General features: G+C 37.9%; 1 protein-coding gene across 3 annotated transcripts in view; it reads left to right on the top strand.

Annotated features, from left to right (window-relative positions):
- LOC125029297 (carboxypeptidase D-like) overlaps window positions 1–7,500 on the top strand; it is a 44,592-nt gene that overhangs the window by 25,473 nt on the left and 11,619 nt on the right. The window lies entirely within an intron of this gene.

Below are 7,500 nucleotides of genomic sequence, written 5' to 3'. Positions count from 1 at the left end.
CAATGTAGATGATGATGCTCTTGTTCCAAATGAGAATGCCAATGTGGGATCCGTGAGTGGTGGTTCAGATACCCTCTCAGTACCCATTCCTCTTAAATTTATTCGCAGTAGACCGAAATTGAAAGGGACTGTAAACAGTGACCAAGTATACATAGAACAGGTAACCGAAATTTCACAATCCTCAGTTGAAAGACCAAAAGTATCATCTTCCCAAGTCTCTGTTATTACTTCCACAAGCACTTCATCAGATGGAGAGCCAAGTGATAAAACATCAGTTCCTACAGGAAGCCATTCTTCCATTGACATACCTCTAGCTTTCCTTTCAAGCAATGAAAAGAATAGTGGCCTTCAGAAGTAAAATCACTTTTGCCCCACCCCAGTTTACACACTTTTACTTCTTCCTTCCTTCCTTCCTTCCTTTTTTTCCCCATATATACCCAGAAATCATGCTCCTGTTCAGGTAGATATGCTGTATAAGGGGCTTTTCTGTCTAAAAATATCGAGTATATCATTTTATTTTTAATCTGACATTCACATGTAAGTGGTCAGCATGAAGTAAGATTTATGTGGATTTTGTTCCATAATGATCTCCCATGGAAATTTGAAAATAGGGAACAGTCACTTCCACTCTTATTTTGAAATAATCACATCTCTGGAGACTTAAAACCCAGCAAAGAGATTTTGGTTTCCCTAATATGCATTAGGTTTCATATGCATTTGATACATGAATCTCAAGTTAGACACCTATTAGACACCTCCCCCTCCCCTCTCTCTCCTCTCTCTCCTCTTTCTCCCTTCTCTCTCTCTCTCCCTTCTCTCTCTCTCTCTCTCTCTCTCTCTCTCTCTCTCTCTCTCTCTCTCTCTCTCTCTCTCTCTCTCTCTCTCTCTCTCTCTCTCTCTCTCTCTCTCTCTCTCTCTCTTTCTCTCTCTCCCTCTCTCTCCCTCTCTCTCTTTCTCTCTCTTTCTCTCTCTCCCTCTCTCTCTCCCTCTCTCTTTCTCTCCCCCTCTCTCTTTCTCTCCCCCTCTCTCTTTCTCTCCCCCTCTCTCTCTCTCTCCCTCTCCCCCTCTCTCTCTCTCTCCCTCTCTCCCTCTCCCCCCCCTCTCTCTCCCTCTCCCCCCCCTCTCTCTCCCTCTCCCCCCCCCTCTCCCTCCCCCTACCCCTCCCCCTCCCCCCCCCCTCCCCCCCCTCCCCCTCACAGACACACACACACACACACACACACACACACACACACACACACACACACACACACACACACACACACACACACACATACACACACACACACATATCAAAGAAAAAATATTAACTGTTTTGATTGTTTTCTTTATTAACATATTAACAAAGATATGTGAACTCTCTTTCAAAATCAGGCAGGTTTTTGTTGTAGTTATTGTTGTTTTTAGCAGTGCTTTGAAGGTGAAGGCAGTGACTAATAATTCTGACATTTTATTGGTTCAAGGTAAGGAAATGTTTATATACCTTATTATTTACCCATTGGATCCAGATGTGCCTCACTGCCCACACTTGGTCCAAAATCCGGTCAGTAGGCTTTCTTGGCTCTATTGGGTGTGTGGCTCGTAGGCCTGGCTCACATATTCCTCTCCTGTCTTCTGTTCAATCCCTTCCAGTTTTTAATTTTCTCTTGACTTTGTTCAAAACCGTATTCTGGTGGAATTGACTTTAGAATTACTAGTTTTTGGATTTTTTCTTCTTCTTCTTCTTTTTCTTCAATTTTCATTTCAAGGTGATGTTGTTAAGGTATGCAGGGTGTGGGAAAACATGCAGAGTAAAGCTGTGGTTCAGTATGGTAGTTTATTACAAAATATTTGATATTGAGGTACTTCTTGTGTGATTATAACCAGTCTTTTCAATGTGGTTTTGGAATCAATGGAATGTTTTTCTGGTACAAGATGTTTGTTTGACCAGGCCTTTGAAACACAAAATTTTTGTGCATGAATACAAGTAATATTATGATTTATGTGAAATATCATAATGGCAAGGAAAGTATCTTGACTTTAGTAGATATATTTAATTCTTCACATTCAGGAATTTGGGAACAAAAAGAATTGAAATTTTTCCAGTAGGAAATTTCCTGAACCAATGATCCCTCCCAAGCCAATACCCAAATAATTCAGTGCCTCCAGGCTAGCTAATATGCCAAAAACCTTAACTCTGGCCACTTGTGGGAATGTGACATTTACTTTCATGCTCTATATGCACTGATGAAGACTCGCGTTGTTTAATATAATGAAGCTTTAAACCTGTTTTCAGCCTTAATTCCATCCACCAAGATAAAAAGTTCACATGATAGAAGGACTATAAATTTTGAATGAACCAAGATAATGGTGGCATGAGATATGTCTCCCCACAATCAGTCATTCTGTGTATGGCATGACATGCATGCCATTCAAAGGTAGTGAGTTAAGAACCATTTATGATTTTACAGTTAGTCCTTGAAATCTTTAAGTTTTATTTAAAAGAAAACCTAATAATAATGAGAAATAATTATAATCTTTGTAATAAATCCAGTGATATAACTATGAAAGTTATTGTATAACTCCATATGATAAGTGCAAAAGCTCAACTAAGAAGAATATTAATTCAGCCTTGAGCTCTACCATCCAGATTGGCCAACTAATACTGTCGTTGTTTAATGGATTGTTAGTTTATGCCAAGCATTGCCTCCAAATTGCCTAAACAATTAGTGGGAATCAAGATTTTCCCACTCTGCTTCACAGGTGTGGATAAAAATCAGCCCTAAGATGCAGAATTTGGCTAGTGCCCTTTCTAGTAAGACTAACAGCTTTTTTTTTTGCCTGATTCTCCACAGTATTAACCAAAGGTTCACTTTTCATTTCTGACTTGCAAGATCCTGGCTCATCTACTGCTTATTCTAATCCATCTTCCTCTCACAAAAAAATACCTCATCTCTTTGATGAGGGGGACCAATCATCCCTTCCAATTCAGGTTATATCAATATTTTATTGTGTAAGTATAAGAATTAATCACCACTGAGTAACAGAAATCCCTGAGTATGATAAACTGGTGATTTCTGGCAATGGCCTGACACTGGACTTAGGAGTCCACTACAACAAGCAGAAGAATATCCCACTCCAAGTGCTTTGGCACGGCGCCATGTGTACAGGCATACACTGCAGACCAATTTCCTTCATTCCTGAACAGTAGCCACCCTTTACCCCAATTCTGTCACTTCAGACTTCAGTTAACAAACTGCTACATATAACCCTTTGCCCCACAATAAGCATCTCTTAATATTTGTGAAACAAGTTGTTTTGAAAAGTACACCTGGGTGCTCTATTTCTGAATTTTGAAGAAATGGAGAGAAACTAGTGCCCCTTTTCTTTTGTTGCTAAGGGGATATACCAAAGTTAGGCATCTAGCTTTACTGTGCAAGGAAATATAGTCTTTGAGATTTTTTCAGATTCAGATCACAAAAGTGAAACCAAATCTATTAATCTATAACCTTGCCTAATATCATTTTCCTGACTTCAGCTGTTGTTTTTCTATAAGGCTAAATTAATTTGGTTATCTCCAGGATGGTGTCCTAAAGCTAACAATCACTATCATTATATAGCATGAGTACTAGATGTATTCTGTAAAGGTGAGCTATGATAAATGTTTCATATATTTGGTTAGCCATTGCTAATTTTGGAATTAGTTTTAGATGGCCTTTGAAGATCAGAAGTTACAAGCCAAACATAATTGAGTGTATTTTCCTTCTGAATTAAAGAAAAAGGGGATAGATATTTGTTGAACGCTATCCTTAGCCATAAACATGCAAGCAGTTTGCTTGAATTGCTCTCTATAAGCTGTTTGATGAGCAGTCACCTCAGCTTTTGTATTTTACATTTCCCTTGAGCTGTTGTATGTCTTTTATGCTTAGTTGCACTGCACGGAAATGATCAAGTTTTGCACTGTCTCCATGCATCTAAATTTTGTGTTATGTATGCATGTTTGTGTTGCTTTTGAAATTGTATTGGTTTTATATTTATGTCATGGGTTAGGGAACTTAATAAATTCTATAAAGCAGTTTTGTAGAATTATTGGTGAATCCTATTACTCTAATGAAAAATATTTTCATTATATGTGTATTTTGTATTTCATTCTTTTTAAGTTTGTCTATGTATATGTTGGATTTTGCATTGCTTTTTCTCATGTATGTACACTTTAGTTGATAAATTTAATTTTCTTCTTATTTCTCAACATGTGTAAGTGTTTCTCTGCTTCTGCCTCTGTTCTTTTCTGTTCATGTGTATGTAGGTAATAGTGTGTAGCTAGGTATGGTTATAAATGCATTTCTTGATGCTCATTGTGTGATGAAAGATGAATGTACTGTTTAGTCTTGAGTGCAATAGTAATATGACAATTGTATTTCACCTTGTTGGTGAGTTGTTCTTTGGCCAAGGATAAGAGAAAATTCCACCATGTTATAAGTTGAAAGGCAAGCCATACATCCAGGGCTCACTAGGTTTGTGGTGAAGGTCATAATGTGTCTTGTGGGAGTGATCCATGACTCAAGTTGACTGAACGGGGTCATCCCGGGTTCCCAACTATTAATTTGAAGTCCTGAAATCACATATTCCCATGGTTGCTGTCCTTATGCTGATTATATGATTATGGCATGTTGTAGCAGCACGACCCACAACCAGAAGTTCAGCATAGTTTCCCAGGTTTGGTCACACCAGGTCCACGGCCATGTCTGTGCTCATTGGACAGCAGGCTCCCCTCGTTCCTTGCACTTTTACACAGCACATGTGTATTTAAACTGCAGAATTGGGAACTGAGATCAGCATTCCCCAATCCTCCAGCAGAACACAACAACAGCAGCAGCAACACAAGGACTGCCCTGTCCTTAGCCAACTGGGGAACCAGTAGGCTCCCCAGTTGATCCCCACTTCATCAGCACCCAGCCATACCTGTGGGCACTCACACTCACACAATCACTCCATATAGCGATATAGACCAGTCTGAATAGTAGTTGTGATACCATTTACTACACTGGTGACCCAAGGAGTGACACATCATGGTATTTCGCTCGCTCGCTTTGCTCACTCTCTTGAGGGGGAATATCTGTAGCAGCACAACTCCGCAACCTGAAGTTCCTGTTGATTTATACTCCATCTTCAGCAGCCAGCCATACCTGTGGGCACTCACACTCACACAGTCACTCCATATGTAGATATAGACCAGTCTGAGTAGTAGATCCAATCACATCTACTACAATGTTATGAAAGATGTTTGCACTTGTAGCTTGTTGACATAAGGGCAGCAATAGCAAAAATGTTAAACTCCAAGGTCAGGCTTTCACTGTCAGGCAATACCATCACAAGGTACAGTGACTCCATGTTGCCTTTTATTCCTAGAAGTAAAGAAGCCAGCTTTAACATCAGTATTTTATTTTGCTTCAAGTATTTTTGCAGAATTAGTACATAACATATTGATCATGTACAGTAAGTACTTGATGGAAAGAATAAAATTGAATATGTATGTTTGAAAGAGCTTAAAGTATATAAGGATCATGGTAGAAATCACTTTTGGGTAAAAACCCTTAATGCTATCATAATGCCACTTTATATGTTCATGATTAACTCTGGCATCAGAAAAGAGTAAAGGCATAAAAGATACAAAGGGAAACAAGCAAGCAAGCAAAATTAGGGGTTGCAAGAGTGCTGCAAGTAGTAAGATGTGAGTTGAACAGGTGGTGAGGAATTAGAGTGCAAGCTGCCATGCCGGGGATGTTGCTATTTGATACCCTTTTCATTTTATAATACTTACTATGTTAATTTCCTTCCCTTTTTACTTCTTTCAACACCACTGTACACCAGCTATAAACTGCTTGTTTTAAAAGCACTGCCGCTACCAACATCAGTGCTGTGAGTGTGTTATAGATTTACTGTCCACTGTTGTTTTGTTTTATTCATTTTGCTTACGTATAGTTGGCTTCAGAAACAATTAGAGATTAATGACTAGGTTACCTGACCTCTCTTTTCCTTCCCCAGTCTTGAATTTTATATACGTTTTTTTTTATCGTTGTGAATAATAATGACATTATGATAATGACAATGTTGGTATAAATGCTAAAATTAGTAACCATAATAAAAGAATAAAAATAAATTTAACACCTTAAAAAATCAAGAAATGGGAACATATGGAAGATCAGGCAGGATCAGTAATGCATTTTCCTCCCTAAAAAAGTCCTCCAGTTTCATGAAAAAAATTTAAATCAATGAGGCCGGGTCTGGGCTAAATGGCACTCCAAATTTTCCCACCTTTCCCACTTTCTTCTTCTTCTTCTTCTTCTTCTTCTTCTTCTTCTTCTTCTTCTTCTTCTTCTTCTTCTTCTTCTTCTTCTTCTTCTTCTTCTTCTTCTTCTTCTTCTTCTTCTTCTTCTTCTTCTTCTTCTTCTTCTTCTTCTTCTTCTTCTTCTTCTTCTTCTTCTTCTTCTTCTTCTTCTTCTTCTTCTTCTTCTTCTTCTTCTTCTTCTTCTTCTTCTTCTTCTTCTTCTTCTTCTTCTTCTTCTTCTTCTTCTTCTTCTTCTTCTTCTTCTTCTTCTTCTTCTTCTTCTTCTTCTTCTTCTTCTTCTTCTTCTTCTTCTTCTTCTTCTTCTTCTTCTCCTTCTTCTTCTTCTTCTCCTTCTTCTTCTTCCTCCTTTTACGTCTATTATTCTTTTTCTTGTTCTCTCTACTTCTTTTACTCATTCTTCTCATTCTTCTACTTCTTCTTTTCTTCTTATTAGTATTGTTTTTATTGTTATTATGCTTTCTTCTTCTTCACAGCAAAATGAAGCTTTTTTATCCTAGAATTGTATTGAAACGAGTTATTAGCAGATTTGTATGATAAGGGAATCCAGAAGTTGTTGCACAGAATGAGTAGTGTGTAAGTGTCAAAGATGACTGTAGAAAAATGCTTTAGTACAGAAAGTAAACTTCAAATTTTTCCTCATAAACATGTAGTTGTTGGGCCCTCCCAAGGAAATGTAAAATGATTCCCCTGCATCACTAAATCCACATGTTCTCACACACGCACGCGCGCGCACACAACATGTATGCAATTGAATTTTAAAAACTACAGTGGACGAAACATAAACCTTATATGCTTGTATGTAGTTGTCAAGAAAAATTAAAAGGTGGTGTTCATGCTAAACATGTCAGAAACTGAATGTATGATCACCTCAAAGAAAAAAAACATTCTCCTTCTCCTTGTAAGCTTACCTGTAAAGATCCAACCATCACATAAGTTGATAAATTCAAATATCTGAGTTATATCATGTCAAATGGGAAAAAAGTGAAAGTGACATCCAGAAAAGCTTTTAATAAGACGAGCAGCCAACTGAAAAACAGACAAAAACAATCTAGATAGCAGGAATAGAGCCATGAAAACATATGGTTGGCCTGTTTAAACCTATGGTTTGATTGTAGGAGCATCAGCATGTCTATGAAATAAAGAAAAATAGATGACTTGGCAAGGTTTTTTTT

Source organism: Penaeus chinensis, chromosome 9 (assembly GCF_019202785.1).
Source record: "Penaeus chinensis breed Huanghai No. 1 chromosome 9, ASM1920278v2, whole genome shotgun sequence".
Classification (NCBI taxonomy): domain Eukaryota; kingdom Metazoa; phylum Arthropoda; class Malacostraca; order Decapoda; family Penaeidae; genus Penaeus; species Penaeus chinensis.
The sequence above is the reverse complement of the archived record's forward strand: the minus strand, read 5'-3'. Positions and strand labels throughout refer to the sequence as shown.